The sequence below is a fragment of the Kogia breviceps genome, chromosome 1 (genome assembly GCF_026419965.1).
Source record: "Kogia breviceps isolate mKogBre1 chromosome 1, mKogBre1 haplotype 1, whole genome shotgun sequence".
Classification (NCBI taxonomy): Eukaryota; Metazoa; Chordata; class Mammalia; order Artiodactyla; family Physeteridae; genus Kogia; species Kogia breviceps.
Genome location: NC_081310.1, coordinates 120,588,015 through 120,607,912, shown reverse-complemented (window position 1 = coordinate 120,607,912; position 19,898 = coordinate 120,588,015). Strand labels below are relative to the sequence as shown.

Here is a 19,898-nt window from a genome sequence, read left to right as displayed (position 1 = left end):
AGACTTTTAATAGTTTGCTCTGGCTGGAAAGTCAGAAAAGGACTATAAAGAAAAACAGCAACAGAAGCTGCCAACAGCAATTACCACAACAGAACAGAATATAAGACATTAAATTCATGGGTTTTCCACGCGGCATGCGGGATCTTGGTTCCCCCACCAGGGATCAAACCCGTGCCCCCTGTAGTGGAAGCGCAGAGTCTTAACCACTGGACCACCAGGGAAGCCCCAACTTTATGGTTTTAAAATTATTTATACTTCTGATTTTTCCAAGTTTTAGAGTCCTTCATCATGACAGACTTTATATGTTCTAATCTGAAAAATATACAAGGAGGAAATAAAAGGGAGAAAGCAACAATGCTTAAGTAACATATTAACAAATCCTGACTAAGGTCAGGATTGCAGGTTAGGAGCAATATTGAGAAGGGAGCAGAGTTATAGCCTGAAACAGCATCTTCTTTTTGTTCTGACCAAAGAGAAGGTATTACTTTGCCCTCCATAATGCCTAGCACAGTACCCAGTGTATTCTAGAAACTCATCAACAAAAGTTGGCTGAAAAAAAATAGATGGATAATTCTATAGATATCTGAGTTCTTCCAACTACATCATATTTTTTTAACTGTTTATACTCAGTTTGAAACAGATTATTAGGAGCATCTCAAGTTTCACAGTAAGTTTTATACAAACCCATAAATTTATGGGGAAATTGGCCAGTAGATGAGTGACAGGAAATTGTATCTCTGGGACCATTATTTAAACTACAACTCTGACTGATTACACAAGATTACAAACCCAGAACTCACCAACTTACAGCATCATACTTTTTTAGTGGCTATTTGTCTAGGTGTTTGTAATGCCAAATGGGTCCAGAGAAGTCTTTTCTTATTGCTTCCAAAATAAATAGCAAACGTATCAAACTTAGAAGTATATCTATAATATATGATCAAATTTCAAAATAGTCTATGCCAATATAAATATAAAAAATAATTATCTGTACACACTGTTACGTCAACATTCTTCAAGGTGTTGGAAATTTTGAACCCATAAAAATCTTGGTATACAAGTGAATAAACATGTAGAAAGCAAAAAATATATATATATATATTTATGCTCAACGTTGTCCCAGTAGGATTTAAGCTTGGGGCAAATGTAATATCTATCTTCAATCTTTTAAGCAGGTTGTAAGGAAGTATTATTCCAACTCTGCAAACATGGGAATAAACATTATTATATAAATAGCAATGTCTTGCATGTTTTGAGTATTATCAATAAATATGGAGTGCAGATTTTAAAACACAGTCGATAAATATCCTCAAAGAAGAATTTCAAATTATGTCTGTCACTTTTTAAGTTAATAGTTGTCATATGGAAGAAGAGAAAGCTACAGAGCACTGGCTTCAACAGGAATAGAAAAAACAGCAAACAGGAATTACACTGAAAGGGGAAAAAACAGGAAACAAGGGTAACACTGCTGACAAGTCTTCTTCCTTTAGATGTCTATATAACAAATTTCTCTGAGTTAATTTATTTTCTGTAGGCATACAGCATATATTCATCTCTCTCTGATCCTTCCTACCTCTAGAGCAAAACTTCAGAAAAGGAAAACTTGCAACTAACACAACACTGTAAATCAACTACACTTTAATTTTAAAAAAAAAAGAAAGAAAAGGAAAACTTTGTACACAGTGATATACTATTGCTGCTGCTACTACCATCATCTACTGTAAGTTTTACTATGTACCAGGCACTGTGACAAGACTTACATTCATTATCTTATTTAATCCTCACAATAATCCTGAGACAGATTTTACTGAAGTTTATAGAGGTTAAACAACTTGCCCAAGAATCCATTAGCTAATAAATGATGGCACCAGGATACTAAACATTCAGCCCTAAAACAAAAACATCCTGACAAGTATAAATCATTGATAGGAAGGTGAGCTAAAACAAAAGAATGCAAAGGTAAAAACACAGAACGTCAGAACATGTCATGACTCTAAGAATTTTGACAGATAGGACCTGCCCAAAACCAATCTGATTATCTACTTAAGCAATTCAATTAACTAAAATATTGAGATGAAAATTATATTTGAAAATGAAGGACCTCCCTGGTGACGCAGTGGTTAAGAATCTGCCTGCCAATGCAGGGGACACGAGTTCGATCCCTGGTCCAGGAAGATCCCACATGCCGCAGAGCAACTAAGCCCATGTGCCACAACTACTGAAGCCCGCGCGCCTATAGCCCGTGCTCCACAAGAGAAGCCACTGCAATGAGAAGCCCGCGCACCACAACAAAGAGTAGCCCCCACTCGCCGCAACGAAAGAAAGCCTCCATGCAGCAACGAAGACCCAATGCAGCCAAAAATAAGTAAATAAACAAATAAATTTATTTAAAAATTTGATAATTTGAGCTGCACCTAAAATTGCTATAGCCAAGGTGTTCAAGTTCATGAACAAGGAGCTCATAAGCCTGTTCCCTGACCTCAACCTTCGACTGTTACAAAGACAAAATTGTTTAAAAAAAAAAAAAAAGGCATATCTACACAATTTTTTCCTGGCAGCAGCAAGAGTACTAAAATACCTGTTTCCTTAGGTCTTAATCTAGTCCAAAAAAAAAAAAAAACAAATTCAGAACAAGTACCTCTTAAAATATATCACATATTAACACGAATTTTTTATTTAACATACACAATATATCAAGCACTGTGTCAAGAAGTGTGTTAAGCACCATCATCCCATACCCAGTGTGAAATAAAAATGAACTGCCACAGTTCTGAAAAATCCTAAAATGTCAATAAGAATCTTCAACATAATTCTCCAAATAGGTAAATAATGCACAGATCATGGCAAGGCCTTAAAAAATGTATTTTAAATTGTCATTTTAATTAATTTAATTACACTGATACTGGTGAAAGAAGAGTGATGAAATTAAGAGGTAGAAAATGTATGTTAATTGGAATTGGAATCCTGGCAGAAATATAGTATCAATGAAATAATAATTTTTTGAAAGGTCCTCAGCATCTCAGCAAGGTAAAGTACCATGTTCCTTTGACAAGGTACATAGGGCCTTCACAAGTTATTTAAATTTTTTAAACCTTGTTCCCTTGTCAGGAACTTAAAAAAAGGTTGGAGTGAATGATACCTCTAATGCTTTCCTGTTGTGACACTGTAGAGTCAAGAGAAAATTGATCAACTTATATAAGCAGATTTTTATGCAATTATTAGTGTCAATAATAACAGGGGGGAGGAGTCCCCAAAATGTTGCACTAGAAAACTAAGGTCTCATTCCCTGAACCTCATATATTCATCTACTATGAGGCTACAGGAATAATCAGAAACCAACAAAATGAGAGTACATTAGCAAGACTAAATTAACACAGGTACACAATAACTTTGGACTTCAACAAAATGTCAAAGAAGCATTTAGGACTACAAGAGTTTTCTGGGTTTTTTTTTAAATCTGATAATATTAAAGAACATGAAAATGTTATAAACTTAACTACTGCCCATATCCACACCTCTCTAGTCTCACCTGCCACAGGTAAGTGGGTCTTTTGTCTAAAGTCAGAAGACAGGCCTCGTGCTCTGTGAGTTATCCTGGAACTCAGGTGGTCTCTCTCTTCTTCCCAGTTTCTGCTCTCAACTTTTAAACAGGCTGCTCTGCCAATATTTAGCGCTCTCACTGGATCTTACATCCCACTAAGTACTCCCTGTCTCACAGTATCGTCCGTCCCCCATAGCTAAGCAACTGGACAGATATTTAGCTTTCATTCTTTCCTTCTTCATCTCCCACTTTTTCACTGCAATGTGGCTTCTACCATACCATTTTACTAAAACCACACTTACCAAGGTCACTCACCAACAGCCTCTTTGTGCTAAATCCAGTAAATGTTTCAGAGTCCTTATCTTACTCACAGATCTCTCTGTAACATGTGACCCATACAGTACTTTTCCTTTTATTTATTTTTTATTTTTCTGATTAGCAAATACATGTTAAGAATTGAAATATCACAGAAAAAAATGGAAAAGTTTGAGTACTCTGTAATCCCACTCTCAAAGACAGACACTGTTAGCAGTACAGTATATATTAAGATTTCTATACATATGGTAATATACAGGTATATATGTATTTTTTTTAAGTTCACAAAAATTAGATCATACTTGGGGACTTCCCTGGTGGTCCAGCAGTTAAGACTCCATGCTTCCACTGCAGGGGGCACAGGTTCAATCCCCAGTCAGGGAATTAAGATCCCGCATGCCCCGCCTGGTGCAGCCAAAAAAATCAGATCACACTATACATTTTTGAGAATTTAATTTAATGTACTTTGATCTTCCTTGTTAGTATTATGTGGTAGACTAATTAATGGCCTCCTGAAGAGCACATCATAAAACACAGAACCTATGAATGTTACCCTAAATTGTAAAAGGGACTTGGCAGAGGTGATTAAGGGAAGGATTTTGTGATAAGGAGATTATCCTGAACTATCTGGGTTGGGCTCATGGGAAGATGCTATGCAGTTGACTTTGAAGATGGAGGAAGGGATCAAGGAATGCAATGCAAGGAATACAAGGAATGCAACTCTAACAGCTGGAAAAGGCAAGGAAATGGGTTCTACCCCAGGAACCAGCTGGGTCAATACCTTGACTTTAGCCCAGTGAAACATTTGAGACTTCTGGCCTCCATAACTGTAAGAGATTAAATTTTTGTTTTAAGCCACTAAGTTTGTACTAATTTGTTACAGCAGCAATAGAAAACTATATAATACTGTGTGTGTGTGTGTGTGTGTGTGTGTGTGTGTGTGATACCTTTCCACATTTGTCTGTTTCTTTAGAAGTTATTCCACAAAGTGCAACTATTGGGTCAAATAATAAAAAACAGTTAACCTCCAGAAAGGCTACACTTATTTTTTACTCACATTAACAACATTCACGCCCCTCCCTCCTTTTTCAAAGTTCTATTCTTTCAGTTTGTTAAATCACTTCCCTGGTTTCCCTTCTGTGGTAGCTACTCACTCCTTCTGCTCCTTTGCAGACTTCTCATCATCAGCTCATTTCTTACATGTCAATGGTCCCCAAAATTCCAATTCCATCCTGGGCCTTCTCCTCACTATACAGTTATTTAATCTACTTCCTTTTACCCCAATTACTACTCACAAACAAAACAGATTTACTTCTCCCTCTCCCTCTAAAATCTCCTCCTCCACTGTATTCTGTTAATGACTGGTACACCAATATCCAACAGCCTATGGCAGATGCATGGGGATCACCTGACCCCTGCCTTATCCTCACCCCACATACCACAGGCTCCAGAATCTGTTAAGAGTCTCTCCCTCCCTATCAATTCCTTAGAACAAGAATACATCAATTTTCAATTGTATTACTTAACTCTGTGTGTTCCCTATCTCAAGTCTCATACCCCACTGTACCAGCACAGTCTTTCTGAAACTCAATTATGATTTGTCACTCAAGCAGACCTTTCACAGACTGCTGATTGCAATGTAACATGATATATTCCCTTGGGAAAACTGTTTGGCAATGTCTTCTAAAGTTAAACTATGTTCATCTGCTCTATGAACCAGTAAGTCCACCACTAGTTATTTATCCAAGAGAAACGAAAATGTATGTCTATAAGAAGACTAATAGCTATGTGTTCATAAGAGCTTTCATAATAGCCTAATGGGAGAATGGATAAACAAACTGTGTTATTCTTATACAATGTATTACTACACACCAGTTAAAAAGAACTACTGAAAGGAGCATTAACATGGATGAATTTCAAAACATTATGTTGAAGGAAAGAAGCCAGCCAGAAAAGAATACACACTTATTCTATTAATCTATTAGGTGAAGTTCAAGAACATGAAAAATGAATCTGTGGTAAAAGATATCAGAACAGGAACTGACTAAAGGAACCACGTGGGATTACTGGGGAGGGAGAGATTAACACAGGAGTACACATTCAACAAAACGCATTCAATTGTAGAGTTAAGTTCATTTCACTATACATAAACCTTACCTCAAAATTTTTTAAGGCAAGTATTAAAATTTAAAACTTTTACGTCACTCAGCATTTTTCCATACTAATTATTTTAAAAGCCTCACACCTGTCAGAATGGCCATCACCAAAAAGTCTACAAATAACAAATGCTGGAGAGGGTGTGGAGAAAAGAGAACACTCCTATACTGTTGGTGGGAATGTAAGTTGGTACAGCCACTATGGAGAACAGTATGGAGGTTCCTTAAAAAACTGAAATAGAATTATCATATGAGGGACTTCTGTGGTGGCACAGTGGTTAAGACTCCACGCTCCCTATGCAGAGGGCCTGGGTTCCATCCCTGGTCAGGGAACTAAATACCATATACATGCCACAAATAAGAGTTTGCATGCCACAGCTAAGGAGCTGGCAACCACAAATGAGGAGCCAGTGAGCTGCAACTAAGACCCGGCACAACCAAATGAATAAATTAAAATGTAATTTAAAAAAAAGAATTACCATATGATCCAGCAATCCCACTTCTGGGCATATATTCAGACAAGACGAAAACTCTAATTTGAAAAGATACATGCACCCCAATGTTCACAGCAGTACTATTTACAATAACCAAGATATGGAAGCAAACTAAATGTCCATCAACAAATGGATGGATAAAGATGTGGTATACACACATACAAAGGAATATTAGCCATAAAAAAGAATAAAATAATTTGCAGCAACGTGGATGGAACTAGCGGTTATCATAATAAGTGAAGTAAAATCAGATAAGACAAATATCATATAATATCAATTACATGTGGAATCAAAAAAATGATACAAATGAACTTATTTACAAAACAGCAACAGACTCATAGAAAACAAATTTATGGTTACCAAAGGGGAAAGGGGTTGGGGGGGAAGGAGTGATAAATAGGAGTTTGGGATTAACAGATACACACTACTATATATAAAACAGATAAACAATAAAGACCTACTGTAGAGCACAGGGGACTATATTCAATATCTTGTAATAACCTATAAAGAAAAAGAATGTGAAAAAGAATAGATGCAGTATAACTGAATCACTTTGCTGTACATCTGAAACTGACAAATTGAAAATCAATTATACTTCAATTTAAACAAAAAAAACCTCAAGATTTAAGACAAATTAATCACTTAACTACCCTTTTTTTTTTTTTAATTATCACATCACTCAGAAACAAGACTATACAGGGAATTCCCTGGTGGTCCAGTGGTTAGGGCTCAGTGCTTTCACTGCCGGGGCCAGGTTCAATCCCTGGTCAAGGAACTTAGATCCCATAAACTGCACAGCATGGCCAAAAAAAAAAAAAAAAGTAAAGAAACAAGACTATACCAACTGTGTGTTCCCCTGGTTTATAAATTTTGTGAAAGCAAAGATTTTTGTCTATGTAGTATTGATCACCATTATCTTCCCAGTACCAATCATTATGCTTGACACATAGGAGATGCTATATATGTATTACCTTTGGTGGTACTTACTGACTTACTGACAATGTTCATAACTTCATTAAATTTCTAGATCATTTACTGACTCAGTTTTCTGATCTCGTGTGTTAAATGCTTGACAACATTTATAACCTGTTCATCCAGCAGCAGAAAAGAAGCTTCTCCACATTTTCAAAAAAGCAGCCAAGTTGAGTCTTTAACTTTGTGCTCCTCTCTTACATGTATTCAAATTAAATGTTTAAAGGCATTACACTTTTCATGAGCTTATTCACTAAGATTCATTCTCAATTTACTTAAAGGTCTACTTTCTCATCAGCAAATTCTGGCTCAGTCTTCTAAACTATCCTGATTCTGGTATACTTGAAGACATTAAATTTTTCTTCTTTCTCTTATGTATCTCATTCAAATATCATATTATACAGTGTGGTTCATTCAAGTGAAACTTTTATCCAGTATCTTTTTTTCCTAGAATTTATTTATTTATTTGGCTGCACCGAGTCTTAGCTGCAGCACGCAGGATCTTCATTGCCATGTGTGGGATCTTTAGTTGTGGCATGTGGGATCTAGTTTCCTGACCAGGGATCAAACCCAGGCCCCTGCACTGGGAGCATGGAGTCTTAACCTCTGGACCACCAGGGAAGTTCCTATCCAGTATCTGTTTACATTGTTCTAACAAACTTACTAGCATAATTTATGAGAATGCTAGATTCTTTTTTTTTTTTGCGGGTACGCGGGCCTCTGACTGTTGTGGCCTCTCCCGTTGTGGAGCGCAGGCTCAGCGGCCATGGGTCACGGGCCTAGCCGCTCTGCAGCATGTGGGATCTTCCCAGACAGGGGCACGAACCCGTGTCCCCTGCATCGGCAGGCGGACTCTCAACCACTGTGCCACCAGGGAAGCCCTGGATTCTTTTTTTTTTTTTTTTTTTTTTTTGAGTTTTTACATGTATCCATTTATTGATTGCTGGGAATACAGCTTATTGAGGATACATGACATGCATTTTGGGGGAAAATTAACCAAATCTGAAATGAAGCCATTCAATAAGCCTGCAAGTTAATAAGTTAGCACAGATTAGACCTAAAGATGCAGTGTGGGGTGACTCCAACAGCCATGCAGGGCTGTCATGAAGATTCCAGCTGCAAATACTTTTGGAACTTATTTATTTACTTTTTTAAAATAAATTTATTTATTTATTTATTTTTGGCTGCGTTGGGTCTTCGTTGTTGCGCGTGGGCTTTCCCTGGTTGCGGGGAGCAGGCTTCTCATTGCGGTGGCTTTTCTTGTTGCAGAGCATGGGCTCTAGGCGCAAGGGCTTCAGTAGTTGTGGCTTGGATTCATTTTTAACATAGCAAAAGATCTGTATCAGGCCAAATACAGCAACTAATCATTTGAATACCAATTCAAAGGTAAAACAAAATCCCCATCTTCACTTCCCTATCAGTGCTTACACTTTCTTATGAAAAACAAAAAGAGCAGTGATCCATAATAAAACCATTCTGCTCCTATCTCTATCAAGGTTCCTTCCAAGAACACAGGAGCTAGCAGTTCCTTAAGGAGAGAGTCCTAATCATGAACCCAAAAGACAATGAATAGCAAAACCAACAATGAAGACCCAGATAATAGCCAGTTTAACCAGCTTTAGGGACCATTTTTCAAAGTACAATTGTGAGCCGCTGGATTAGTACAAAGAACAATTAACAAGAACTAAACCCACATTGTCTGGCCACTTAAACAATAAACTGCCAACAGCACAGGCAGGGAATGCTCTCATGAAGTACAGAGACAGTAATAAACATCTGGAAATGGCAACAAATAAACACACCAGGCAACTTAGAATTATGAGAAATTGGATGACCCTTTCTGAACAAACATATGAGGCCACAGTCAACAGCTCCTAGCCACAAAACACACATTAATTAACCTACATGTATCCAGTGAGGAAGGACTATCATACCGCCAAAACAGATAGTAATAACTGCCAATGTTATCTTTGATTGACAGCTTGAATTTTATATGCAAACATATAAAATTGTGTGCAGTGATAAGCAGACTTTTATATTTTATATAACTGTCCAAAATTAATCTGAAGAGCAACAAAGGGCTGACAGCTTTTTGTTTTGCTAAATAAGGGCATTACAGAAAATAAACAAAAAAACCCACTCACTATCTAGCATAAATTTCAAATGTAAAAAGGATACTGTAACACAGAAAAGGATGGACACAATTTAAAGGTAAACACATAAAATTTTATAAATTTAGCTTAAGAGAAAACAAATTAAATTGAGAATAATATTTTCATTTCATCATGAACTTTATGATAAAAAACTCTTATCTCAAAGAGTCTTTGGAAACATACTTAGTGTTTTAAAGAAAAAAGGAGTGCAAAGCATAACAAAGTTATCAGAGGAGCTTAACAGAGAGGCTTTAATGGGTGGTTCTAATTTATTTACCAGTTTATGTTAACTATAAGATTTCTACAACTTTAGCAATACTTTTCAATTTTTTCTGGAATATATTATTTTCTCAACACAAAAAATACTGGGCAGCAGAATGGTCAGTCTCCCAGCGGTGTCTGGGTAGGGTCAGCGTGAGGCCTCGGGCTCCAGGGACAGCGGAGGCAGCTGCTGCCGGCTGGGCTGGGGACCTGGGACTCGAGAGTCCACACCACCCACGCAGTGGGCACCTCGGGGTGAAGCTGAGGCTCAGGGAGGCTCCGCTGAGCACCTGGGGCCCCCGCCACACACAGACCTTGTTCCTGGTGCACCTCACTTCGCAGCTGCTCGGGGCTGTTCCCGGGTAGGCTGCAGTGGGTCCTGGCCTGTCTCAGGGGTGCTGGTCAGGCATGCCTGCAGGCCTCGCTACAGCACGCAACCAACAGGCCCAAGTGGCGTTGCCTCCCTCCCTGGCAGGCGGGTCCATCTGGAGCTTGAGGAAATGCTGCTCTTCAGGAAGATATCCATCAGCCCCCTGGAGAGCTGGCTGACCTGGAGAACTGGCTACCTCCTGCCCAGACTGGACGCTGGGGTCCCAGGGACTGTTGTCTCCAGCCCAACTCTGAGTGTCTGCCCAACCAGGTGGGGGAAGGGGTTGAGCAGTGGGGTAAGGAGGTCTGGGATGCACCCCAGATGCAGTGCAAGAACACACTCAAGATCTGCTGGCACAAGATGAATCATCTCAAGTACCACAAGCTGGTCAAGAGGACCCAGTACCTACTGGGGAAAGTCAAGGAAGGACGCCTGAAATGGCAGCAAATCAAGTTCAAGAGAGACCTGAAGCACATCTGGTGGAAGGCAGGCCTGAAGGAAACCCCCACAGGGTGGCAGACCCCCAAGATCTACCTGAGGGGCAAATGCATCTCCTATCTCTCTCCCATACCCCTATTACCGCTGATGACCCGTTGTAATAAGTATTCAGAGAACTCAGCTAAAAACAAAAAACAAAAAATTCTGAGTATTACCTCCCCCCATGACAGTACCTGGATTTAAGAATTATTGATTAAAATAACAAAACCACCGCGACTTTTTGATAATTTCTGTATGTTACAAATATGCAAGATCTATTATTTGTTCATTCAATATTAAATGTTTAACGCACATATTGATTTCCAGATCCACTGCAGAGATCCACAACCCACTCTGTTTCTCCAGTCATTTCTCTCTTTATAGCGAGTTTCCCACTACAGAAAGTATCAAATAGCTCACTAAGCTGGCTTATCTTTAAAATCATTTCCAATCCTGAGATTATAAGATTCTGGGACAATGCAAACTTCTCAAAAGAATTTAGAAATTTCTAGAGAAATTACAGTTTGATCCAATATTTAAGTGCTCTCTCCCTCCTAACATTCTATGTAGATAACGGTAAACAAATTTTAAAAGCTACAACCCCACAGGGAGGAGAAACAGTGGTGGGCAGATGGCAGCACATTTTTGTATGATGAATGGAAAGCAGATGAGGGACTTCCACGTTAAGACTGCAGACTGAACCCACACATCTAATTTTGCTCCCTCCCAAAACCCTACTAAAACAAGATAAAGAAAATGTTGCTGTTGTTTTGTTCTGTTTTTAGGACACAAACCATAAGGATCGAGAGAATGGAAGAAACAACAGCAACAAAATTTTGGAAGCTGGAAAGATGGATGAGTGATAACTGATTTGGTCAAAGACAAATTATAAGACAGCAGTGCTGACAACTAAGAACAAACCCACTTTACGCTACAGAATCTTCAAAGGGTTCAGGAACTGCCAGAACACAGAGAAGGAAGGGAGACTAAAAGAAAGGATCAGGTGAAAGCTGTTTGAACAGTTAGAAATCTAGAGCCCATGCCTCTCCCAAGTTGCTGAGTGACCCAACCTCAATGAGGCATCAGGTTAGAGATTTATTCTCTAAAAAGGATAAATCACACATGGTGGAAGATGAAGGTATCCTAACAAAAAGAGGCAAATTATATGTCCCTTCATATTAAATGCTCTATGGCTCATTACCCAGCCCTCTTTTCCTGAGTTCCCAGACCACTGGCAACTAGACCTCTGGCCTCCAAGCAGAAAACTGGGATACTCTCTGGGAAATCTGACTAGGCCAAATGGAAAGACAGACACTGGAGAGAGCCTCAAACAGCCCACCCAAACCAATGATTTCAATCCTGACCACACACTGGAATCACCTGGGCAACTTTAGAAAATACTGGTGCTAATCTATGCAGACAGAAATCAGAAGTGGTTGCCTCTGGGCAAGAAGTGGGGAAGATAGAAGGGATATGAAGGAATTTTCTAGGGGTTTCACTACGCTCTGTAACTTGTGTTCATTACACAGGTGTACACACAGAAAAATCATCAAACTATACACTTAAAATCTATATATTTTACTGTGTGCAATCACACTTAAATTTTTTTTTTTTTTTTTTTTTTTTTTGGTACACGGGCCTCTCACCGTCGTGGCCTCTCCCGTTGCGGAGCACAGGCTCCAGACGCGCAGGCTCAGCAGCCATGGCTCACGGGCCCAGCCGCTCCGCAGCATGTGGGATCTTCCCGGACCGGGACACAAACCTGTGTCCCCTACATTGGCAGGCGGACTCGCAACCACTGCATCACCAGAGAAGCCTTTAAATTTTTTAAAAATACTGCTGCCTGATGTATTTGGTCCCTCAGTCACAAGCAAAAAACCAAGGAGGATTACCAGACCTCTGAAGAGGGCCTCTACTGCTGAGACTATACCAAACAGAAAAAAAGTAACTTGGAGGAAACAAGCTATGCAAGGAAAAAGAAAGCTTATAGAAGCTGTCTTTAACAATCTCAGGTAGGTAAGAGATATGGCATCTATGAAACAAGAAAAGAGACTTTTTCTTGTTTCATAGGTGCCATAAGTAACTGAGGAATAAGTAACTGAGTAGAGGATGGGAAGCTAAACCTACAGGCCTGCACAAGGGAATATAGTCAACTGGCTGATGTGCCTCGCTCACAGAGCCCCAGAAAGGCTCAGCCCTTGAGAGTCTCGAGGGATATAGTCAGTGGGGAAGAAGTATGGGGCTGAAGAACAGGTTAGTGGTTTAAAGTCTGTACATGGACCTCCAGTTTCCCTTCTCCACTATTCACATCCTCTCATAAATTTATTCTCAGGAAACAGTGACTTGGAGAGACTCCAGACTCAAGAGTGGAGCGAGGCTCAAGGCTGAAAGCCAAGAAATAAAGCAGAAGTACGCGCGGTAATAGCAGCCCTCTCCCACAGCCCAATTCCTCCGTGCAGCTCTCAGAACACCGGGAGCCAGGCATAGTACGTGCCCCACACTTGTATTTAAATGCTCCTTTTGCATGCAGCCAAACCAATTTTCATCACAGCACTTCTCCTAGTGGAGGATAAAGGTCTTCTGAATTTCTACAACTCCTCTTAGACTCTCAACTTCTTAAAAGCAGGGGCAGCATCTTAATCAGCCTCATATCCCCAGAGCCTAACACAGTTACACTCTATGTTAAACACTCTATAAATCTTTAATTGGTCCCAGACACTGGAAATAACATACAAGAGATTTAAAAACCTTGTAAAACTAGAGCATACAAGGTGTAATTTGGACTAGGTCTTGAAGGGACATTAAAGATTTAGGATTTATTGATGAAATGACGTCTGGGATTTGTTTTAAAATAATCCCAGAGCCACCCTCCCCACCCCCCAAAATCAGCTGTATTTCTATATACTGGCCACAAATGTGGTTTTTTTTTTTTTTTTTTTTTTTGTGGTACGCGGGCCTCTCACTGTTGTGGCCTCTCCTGTTGCGCGGAGCACAGGCTCCGGACGCGCAGGCTCAGCGGCCATGGCTCACGGGCCCAGCCGCTCCGCGGTATGTGGGATCTTCCGGGACCGGGGCACGAACCCGCGTCCCCTGCATCGGCAGGCGGATTCTCAACCACTGCGCCACCAGGGAAGCCCGCCACAAATGTTTTAAAATATCACTTACAAGGGCTTCCCTGGAGGTGCAGTGGTTTAGAGTCCGCCTGCCGATGCAGGGGACACGGGTTCGTGCCCCGGTCTGGGAGAATCCCACATGCCGCGGAGCAGCTGGGCCCGTGGGCCATGGCCGCTGGGCCTGCGCGTCTGGAGCCTGTGCTCCGCAGCGGGAGAGGCCACGGTGGTGGGAGGCCCACCTACCACAAAAAAAAAAAAAAAAAAAAAAATCACTTACAATAATATTTTAAAAATCAAATACCTAAGAATAAATATGAAAAGATGTGGGACTTCCCTGGTGGCACAGTGCTTAAGAATCCGCCTGCCAATGCTGGGAACACGGGTTCGAGCCCTAGTCCGGGAAGATCACTCATGCTGTGGAGCAACAAAGCCTGTGTGCCACAACTACTGAGCCTGCGCTCTAGAGCCCATGAGCCACAACTACTGAGCCCACACGCCTAGAGCCTATGCTCCGCAACAAGAGAAATCACCGCAATGAGAAGACTGCACACCGCAACATAGAGTAGCCCCTGCTCGCGGCAACTAGAGAATGCCCATGTGCAGCAATTAAGACCCAACGCAGCCAAAAACAAATAAATAATTTTTAAAAAAGATGTGGAAGACTTTTATACAGAAAACTACAAAATATTAGAGAAATTTTAGGGTCTTCCCTGGTGGCGCAGTGGTTGAGAGTCCACCTGCCAATGCAGGGGACACGGGTTCGTGCCCCGGTCCGGGAGGATCCCACATGCCGCGGAGCGGCTGGGCCCGTGAGCCATGGCGCTCAGCTTGCGCGTCTGGAGCCTGTGCTCCGCAACAGGAGAGGTCACAGCAGTTAGAGGCCCGCGAACCACAAAAAAAAAAAAAAAAAAGAGAGAGAGAAATTTTAAAAGACATAAATAAGTGGAGAAATAAATCATGTTCATAAACTGGAAAACTCAATATTGTTAAGATGTCAATTCTCTATTTCCAAAATGTGTAGCAATGGAGAAGATTCTGAAATTTATGTGGAAACTCTAAGAACCAAGAACTGCCCAGATAATCTTAAAGAACAAAATAGGAACAACCATCGGGACTTCCCTGGTGGTCCAGTGGTTAAGAATCCACCTTCTGATGCAGGGGATGCCGGTTCGATCCGTGATTGGGGAACTAAGATCCCACATGGCCACAGGGTAACTAAACCCACGCGCCGCACCTAGAGAGAGGAGAAGTCCACTGCGAGAAGCCCGCGTGCAGAAACTAACACCCAGCATAGCCAAAATATATATATATATACGAACAACAGATATCAGAGCTTATTATAAAGTTACATCAGTTGATAGTGATATTGGTGCAAGGATAACAAATAGACCAATGAAAAAGAATATTGTCCAGAAACAGATCCACACTTATACAGTCAACTGATTTATGAAAAAGTGTCACACAGTGCAGAAGGGCAAGTATGGTATATTCAGTAAATGGTGCTGGGTCAAATAGATACCCATATGTTATAAAGTGAATCTGGACTCCTACAATCCATCTGGAATTTACTGTAAATTGTACATCTTAAATACGAAAAGTAAAACAAAATAAAACTTCTATACAGTAACATGGGGAAATATCTCCATATTCTTAGGCTAGGCAAAGATTTCTTAAATAGGGCACAAAAAGCAGTAATCATAAAGGGAAGGATTAAGTATGTTTCATTAAAATTAACAATTTCCATTCATCAAAAAAAGGCCATTAAAAGAGTGAAAAGGCAACATACAGAGTGGAAAAAGATTAAGTCCAGAAAGGACTCGTGGAAGATAGATGTGTGTACACACACACACACAGAACTCAAATCCAGAATAAAGAATTAGAGACCAATTTTTAAAAATAATAGTGAGACTTAACAGGCACTTCACAAAAGACGACATATAAATGGCCAACAAGATACCCAACCACAATCATCAGAAAAATGTAAATAAGACCACACATATATTACTACACTTTTACCAAAATAGCAAAAATTTTTTAAACTGACAAGCATTAACAAGGATATGAAGTAAATGGAATACCATTCCCTGATAATTGGTAGAACACTTTGGGAAAATGTTCAACTGTATCTAATGCTAAAGTTTTATCATTTACATACCTCATAAACCAAGAGTTCCACTCCTAGATATAAACCTCAACCTAGCAATGTTCTGTTTCTTGATCTGTGATAGTATACTTAGTAAAAATTCTTTACCTGCATACTCAAGATTGTGCACTTTTTAAAATATATTATACTACAATAAGTTTTCTAAGATTTCTTTCTTTTTTTTTTTTTTTTTTTTTTTTTGGCGGTACGCGGGCTTCTCCCTCTGCGGAGCACAGGCTCCGGACGCGCAGGCTCAGCGGCCATGGCTCAAGGGCCTAGTCGCTCAGCGGCATGTGGAATCTTCCCGGACCAGGGCACGAACCCGCGTCCCCTGCATCGGCAGGCGGACTCTCAACCACTGTGCCACCAGGGAAGCCCTCTTAAGATTTCTCTGACACAAATTTCTCAGAGACATTAACACTAGCATTTCAGAATAGAAAAGGAGCTTCTGGTAAACAGCCAAACGTTTATTAATAAAATTTTTAAAAAACAAAACAAAGCTGCTAACACATTTCAACCCAGAACAAAGGTAAAAACTGTGAACAGATAACTTTTCTCGCTCTTCACGAAGCACCAGATTTCTTTCAGCAATAAAAGGAGTCTTATTCTAGGAGTCTGTTATTCTACACTGTAACCCAAAGAAATCTTTGCAAGAAAATGCTACTTTTTGAAATCACCTCTAATAACAACAGACAGAAGGAAAGTGAAGAAACCATTCTAAAAGTTTTGGTTAACTCTTCGGTGAGAGAATGCCAGCTGAGTTGATCTGTGAAGCCCAAAACACAGAAATAAAGCCACAAAGAAATCACAGCAACTCTAAAGCAAACACCAACACCACAATCCAACCTACCGGAAATTCTGTGGTTAATTTGAGGCTTGCCCCGCTAGTCATAAGGTGATTCAGTGATGGCTACAAACACTCCCCAAGTGCATCCTTGGGCGTCATCTAGCACACCTGGCTCGCCCATCACCTGCCTGGAGACACGGCCTTGCGCAGAATCCCAGAGGCCAAATAAAGACGCCAACTTTGCAAGAGGCGCAGACGGTCTCGGCCCATCAGGTCACCCAGAAGTAACAGACTCCTGGCCTCGAGGGCGGGGGTGAAGAGTCAGTATTCCCCACAGGATTTACGAGGAAGCGCTCCCAAAGCTGCCTAGTCCCTCCACCTCCCCGGGACTCCACTGGAAGTCCCGCTGGCGAGTTTCTTCCCCAGCGCCCACGGCAGGAGGGTCGCGGCGACCACAGGGAACTTAGGCCCCGGGGGGCCGGGCGCACCCGCCCCGCTCGCGCCGCAAGTTTGGTTGGCGGCCCCCACTCGCCGCGCCTCGGCCCGGCTGTGCGCCCCGCGGAACCCGGGCTCGCGGCCCGCCCGGCCTGGCGCGGCGCCCCTCACCTTGGAAACGTTGGGTGGACTCCGCCGTAAACATTAACTTCCCATCCAGCCGGCAGCCGCGCCGCCGCCTCTCAGCGCCTCGGCCTCTCTCCCGGCTCCGCCGGCCGCCGTCCGCGACCCCTCTTGAGCGCCGCGCTCACTCAGGAGCTCGGGGCCGCCTCAGACGCTGACCCACTCCACCCGCGCCGCCGCGGTTTCAACTACCACCCAACCCCTACTGTGCCCGCTGCCGGCTCCTCCCGGGTCCGGCCCGGCCGCGTCAGGAAGGCTCAAGGCGCAGGCGCGGCAGGGTCTTAAAGAGACCGGACCGCTCTACCGCATAATGGGTTCGAGCAGGTTAAGGGACGGGCGGGCCGGCTGAGAAAAGGAGAAGCCGAAGGGATTGGACCGTGAGGAACGGGGGCGGGGAACTCCCGCTTGTTCCTCCGCCTCTCTTTCAAAGCTCCAGCGGTCGGACCCACAAATTGCTGACTTCCCCAGTCTCTGGAACCGCCCCTTGCCTGTAAGAGCTGCACCAGACACTCCCCCCGCCCCGAAGCGAGCGACCCCGCGCTTAAGGCTGCGGGCCTCGCATTGCTGCATTGCTTATGCGCATGTCTCCAGGTCGCGGCCACGGGATGCAGACGCGCAAGCTTCGAAAGGCCTCCCGGGCTTCCCCGAGAGGTGACCTGGTCACTATCAAAAACAATAATTAACGTGTAAATGGCACTTGTGATTGCAAATCACTCTACCATCAGTCGTCTCTACGCAATGGATTTATGCGGAGTCCGGCAGGAACATGGGCACAAATATGTGAGGTCCAGCCGGGCAGTCATCCAATATCAACGAAGATATTCTTAGAAAGAGAGTATTTAAGAACAGAAACAACCTACTAATTCCGGTCTAATCCCAGGAAAAACAGGCAAAAAATAATAATAACAAAGGCAATGTAAATTACTTTCATTATACATTTAGAAGTGACAAAATGATAGTAATTAGCCAAAAAAATTGCCTAGAAATTAGATAGCCCTGGTTATTACCTAATTTAAATTTATAATCTCCAGAAGGGGTTCCACTGTAATAAGCATTTCAGAAAAAGAAACATTCTCCATTCTTTTAAAAAACAAGATTAAGAAATACCAGAAAATAGGAAGTAGAGCCATGCCCTCCACCCAACTAAAAACTTGAAATTACATCTGAGGCAAAATTTTGCATAACTTCAGATTATGCCATTATTTAAAGTAATTTCAACTAATAGTTTCATTGCAACTGAATCCATCTTGTATAAGAAAGCTAAGAGACATTTTGTTAATCTACCTTTCCTTCCTGTATTCCATCTATCAGCAAATTCTATAGATTTTACAACCCAAAATTTCCTTGAATCTGTCCTGTACCATCTCCTCCATCACCACCCTAGTCCAAACTCCCTTGGTCTGGGAGGGCCAGAGGGAGGCCTGGGAGGGCTACAAATTTAGTCTCTAATTGGTTTATCCTCATGCCCTCTAGCCCCTCTCTAATCTCTTCTCCACACAAATGGCTGTGTGATCTTTTATCTTCCCAGCATGTACCACTTCAATGGCCTCCCACTTCCTTAGACAAAACCTCTTAACTAACCTGCATGGTCTGATGGCTTGCCCACCTCTCTACCTCTTCTCACTGCTCAAACCACATTCCATCCTATCTCTGTTCCAGCCAGACTGGCCTCTTCCAATTCCTCAGTTTTCTCCCTCCGCAGACCTGCATATGCTTTGCTTTGTGCCTGGAAGGCTCTTCCAATCCTCATCCTTCTGACCACACCTTTAGTCTCTACCTTTGAGAAGCACCTTCACACTTCCCTATCTTGGTTCATTCCTATCACATGACACTGAAACTGTAATTATATGATTATTTTGGTGAATTTTTGTTTCCGCCCCCCAACACTGGACTAATTACATCAATAGGCCAGGAGCTTGGTTTTCTTTGGTTCATGGTTGTATTTCCATATTTGTTCAATATTTGTTTTGTTTCATCAATAAATGAGAATCATAGAATGCCAGAACTTGAACTAGATATGGCTTGAAGGTTACCTAAGTCATAGGTAGGTAAAATGTCACAATCTGACATTCGGAATCAGAGTCTAAAAAGAACTCCAGTTATTTTTAAACTGATTTTATATCGTTTTAGCTGGGCTGTCAGAAGATCCTTTGGGTAACCTTTAAAACTGAGTTCTCAAAGTACCTGTGTAAAGCCCTGAATTAATAATGATAGCTATGGGATGGGCCCACATAATAATTTTTGCTTCAAGGGAGGAAGATTGAATGGTTGGGAGTCAGGGCTGGGAAGGAGACTTGACTGCCTGCCCTTTTGTATACCTTCTTAATTTAAAGCCATGTGAATATATTACCTATTTGAAAATAAATAAATGACACAGAAGAGTGCATACTCTATGATTCTATTTATTTGAAATTCTACGAAAAAAATTGTAACTGGTTGCCTCTGGCAGGAAATTGACTGGGAAGGTGTATGAGAGAAATTTCTGGGTCATAAAACCC

At 41.5% G+C, this 19,898-nt stretch overlaps 1 protein-coding gene and 1 pseudogene across 9 annotated transcripts in view; one reads left to right on the top strand and one right to left on the bottom strand.

Annotated features, from left to right (window-relative positions):
• EVI5 (ecotropic viral integration site 5) overlaps positions 1-17,737 on the bottom strand; it is a 203,871-nt gene extending 186,134 nt beyond the window's left edge. For 3 of the 9 annotated variants that reach the window (XM_059082311.2, XM_067042691.1, XM_059082379.2), the window contains exon 1: positions 17,389-17,737. The gene's annotated coding sequence lies outside the window, so the exon portion shown is untranslated. The remainder of the gene's footprint in view (positions 1-17,388) is intronic. The other 6 variants (XM_059082329.2, XM_059082368.2, XM_067042700.1 and 3 more) reach the window with 3 other exon arrangements.
• LOC131763166 (small ribosomal subunit protein mS38 pseudogene) lies at positions 3,406-17,685 on the top strand (annotated as a pseudogene).
• Positions 17,738-19,898: the final 2,161 nt, after the last annotated feature.